At 41.7% G+C, this 3,977-nt stretch overlaps 1 pseudogene; it reads left to right on the top strand.

Annotated features, from left to right (window-relative positions):
- Positions 1-2,782: 2,782 nt before the first annotated feature.
- On the top strand, positions 2,783-3,977 carry LOC107636434 (2-hydroxyacyl-CoA lyase-like; annotated as a pseudogene).

Raw genomic sequence — 3,977 nt, forward strand, 5'->3', positions numbered from 1 at the left:
TGATGCAATTAATCGAACAGTTAGAAGAGTGGAAATATGGACGATGGGTAACTAAAATAATCATAGAAAAAGAAATAGAACTCAGAGCAGAGATGAGAGAAAAATAAAAAGTGCTAGAAGAATAAAATAAAATAAAATAACAAGAAAATTAAATTACTTAATTTAGCTCTACAATCAATTTAATCACTGGAAAATTTAAGCCAATCCCGGCAATGGCGCCATAAAACTTGATGAGCCAAATTCACACCCCATTATAAAATTTGTGAATCCGTTTTTTGGCAAGTGCACCAGGTCGTATCAAGTAATAACCCACAGTGGAGTGGGATCGTATTCACAGAGATTGGCAAATTTGAGCAGTTTTAATCAATTGATGAATTAGTCAAGTGGAACAAATAGATTGTGATTTGCAGAATTATAAATGACAGAAATGTAAATGGCTAAAATGTAAAGGGAAGCAATAAAGTGCAGAAATGGAAATGACAGAATGTAAAGTGCGGAATCATAAATGGCTTAATTGTAAATGGGAATGGGGAATTGCAGAATGTAAAAATAAGCTATAAAGAAAGTGATAGATAAGAATGGGAAAATTCATTGAGATCAGGAGATGTTGTCTCTTTGGATCAATTTCAGCTTATATCCTCTTTAATCATGTAACTCATTGACCTGTTGGCAATCATGATTGATTGAGCCCGAATCCCTTGGTGACTCAATCTCTCAGATCTTGATCAATAGCCAATTCCTTGATCTAATTGTTCATGAAGAGAGATATGCTTGGTCCCCGATTATACCACACATCATCATAGGTCCAAGTAGATAGAGGATTATATGTCACCATATCCAAACACCAAAACCCAAATCCTACTCAAATGTGAGAAGGGATTTCAAGCATGGTTTCATGTTTCCTTTCCCAAGGTTCCCATGAAACCCATTTTGCATTCAATCTCTTTCCCAAGATAATTAAACACTAAGCATTAAAAACGAAATTCCTTCTAGCAAATCAAAGAGAAAATAAAGAGAAGAAGAATTTCACTATCATCAATCCATTAAGTACAACAAAGCTCCCTCTCTCAATGAGAGGGAATTTAGCTACTCATAGCTCAAAGAAAAGTACTCCAAAGTAAAGAAGATGATGAAGTGTAAAAGTGAATCCAAAACTAGTCTCCCTAACTGCTTAACCCCTCTTCAGTACTTCTTGGGGGTGTTTATACTACTTCTAGTTCTTAAAATAAAAGAATTACAAAAGTGAAAAAGGAAAATTACAATTTGGAGGGAAAAGAAACTCAATAAGCGTGACTTCCCAGCTGGCGTGTGGCTGGCGCTTTAGTGGTGTGTCACGTGCTCCTTCAATTCTGGCTTGGCGTGCCACACCCAGTCCCTCAAGTGGCACGTTCTTCTTTAATAACATCCCTGGCATGCCACGCCTTCGAGCTCAAGTGGCACACCCAGGGTCTTTTAATGCACATGTAGCATGGCGTGCCACGCCTTCGAGCTTAAGTGGCACGCCCTAGCCTTTTTCCTCTTCTTCTTGCCTCTGGAGACTTGAACTAGCGTGGCACACCCAGGGTAGGGTGTGCCACGCCCTTGTTGTATGCTTGATCAAGCTTTCTGGAAAGTTGAACTAGCATGGCACGCCCAAGGTCTGGCATGCCACGCCCTTTGGAGGCAAGTGATTCTTCTGTTTGGCGTGCCACGCCATGAACTCAAGTGGCACACCCTAATGGCTCTTGCTTTCTGAATGACAATGGCGTGCCACGCCTGGGGTTCAAGTGGTACGCCTAAGTGAGGAATAGTGGGTGGCGTGCCACGTCTTCGACACCAAGTGGCACGCCCATGTGTTTGGCCTCCTTCATCCTCTCTGAAAACTTGTACCAGCGTGCCACGCCTAGAGGCTGGCGTGCCACGCCCTTGATCTTGCCTTGGTTCCAGCAGCTGGCGTGCCACGCCCAGCACTCAAGTAGCACGCCAAAGTGACATTCTTGGGCTGGCGTGCCACGCCTTCGATACTAAGTGGCATGCCCAACTCTTGCTTTGGCCTCTTTGTGCATTGGTGTGCCACGCCTGGTTGCTTAAGTGGCACGCCAAAGTGAAAATGAGAGTCTGGCGTGCCACGCCTTCGATACCAAGTGGCACGCCTAGACCTATATGGCCTTCAACTCCTTTCTCTGAAATTTTGTACCAGCGTGCCACGCCATCCTATTCAAGTGGCACGCCCATACATTTGTAGACTTCTCAAGCTTGGCGTGCCACGCCTGGTTCCTCAAGTGGCACGCCTAAGTGACTTCTTGGGGATGGCATGCCACGCTTTCGATACTAAGTGGCACGCCATAGTGATGTTTCCCCCTGGAGTGATGAGCTGGCGTGCCACGCCCCTTGGCTCAAGTGGCACGCCCACAGTAGATGATGGTTTAGGCGTGCCACGCCCAGCCTGGTGTGCCACGCCCCTTTAGTGTCCTCCATTATTGCTTCTCTGGAACTTTGTACTAGCGTGGCACGCCCAGGGTCTAGCGTGCCACGCCCCTTGTGAATGCTTGAGACTTCCTTCTGGATTTCAGTATTGGCGTGCCACGCCAGTGCATTTTTGTTGCGTTTTCTCCAAGTGGCACGCTAGTTTCACACGCCCAGCTTCTTTACTGTTTTCTTCCCATTTTTGATGTCTTTTTCACCTGAAATTCAGCACAACTCTTCTCAAAGTAATGTACCATAATATTCATCAAATAATGCATGAATTGCAATGATAAAATGAGATTTATGTTCTTTTATGGTCCTCTTTATGTAAGAAAGAATGGTAGATGATGCAAGTCATCACATGGTGATTCTCTCAACTCAATTACTATATTGTTTTAATTCTTGAGACAGATTGCAATTCTTGGAATTGGAAGCCCGGCCCCGGGAGTGGTGTCTGAGGGTGCAAACACTATGGATGTAGGTAGGGCTGTGTTGGTTCAGACAGAGCTCAGGACTAGGTTGGATGCAGGGACTTGGGGGACCATAGGGGTTGGCCTCGGTGCAATTCGGATGTAGTGACTTGTCTCGATTGATTTGTTATTGCAGTTGAAGGGGATTTTGGATTCGGATTTAGTGCCATTGAAGTTGAGGTATATACTGCTGAACCCATTCTTATATTTATCTATTTAATTACTCTTTCATTGTGTTATGTAGATTGATGCCCTTATCTTTAGTTATATTTTCATTATCATATAATGGAATGATTTTTATTTTAGTCTATATATTATTGTTAAGTAACAACCAGTATGAAAAGTATATAAAATTGAGAATATGACGACTGATTCTGTTGATTCACGCATATCTCAAATACATGTTTATAGAAACAACTTAAGGTCTAACCACAAATCATAAAACGCTAGCAAAAATTTTTATTGCCATTGTTTTGAATTAGGATCTTCCATGAACTCTTTTATGTTTCTGTCCATAGCTAATAGTTTTGTAATAGATAGGATTAACCCAAAATTTCAAGTTCTAGGAGATGTTTTTTACTAGTTACTAGCAAGTACTGAGTAGTGGTAAAGGTAAATTATAAACGAATCTTGTTGTCCTGAATCTTGTTATCCGTTCTTGTTGTCGTTATCTTTTGTTAATACTTGAGAAAATATGTATTGCCTTATATGTCTTATCTTTTTTTTTTTCAATCTAGACATTGGTTCAGTACCAGGTACTTGTAGTAGTGATTATTTTCAAAAATGAAGGTGTATATGGTGGTGACTAGAGAACTCCAAAGAGATTAATGGACCTCACAAAGATGATCCTGCTCCAACTTCCTTTGTTTCGAAAGCAGGCTACCATGCTTTGATTGAAGCTTTTGGTGGAAAGGACTATCTTGTTGGGACACCTGATGAACTCAAGTCTGCTCTTTCAAAATCCTTCTTGGCTCAAAAATGGCCGTTATCAATGTTATTATTGATTCCTATACTGGTTCAGAGAGTGGGAGGTTGCAACACAAGAAACTAAGTTTTCTATAG

This window comes from Arachis ipaensis, chromosome B4 (assembly GCF_059453495.1).
Source record: "Arachis ipaensis isolate K30076 ecotype BB chromosome B4, ASM5945349v1, whole genome shotgun sequence".
NCBI classification, from domain to species: Eukaryota; Viridiplantae; Streptophyta; class Magnoliopsida; order Fabales; family Fabaceae; genus Arachis; species Arachis ipaensis.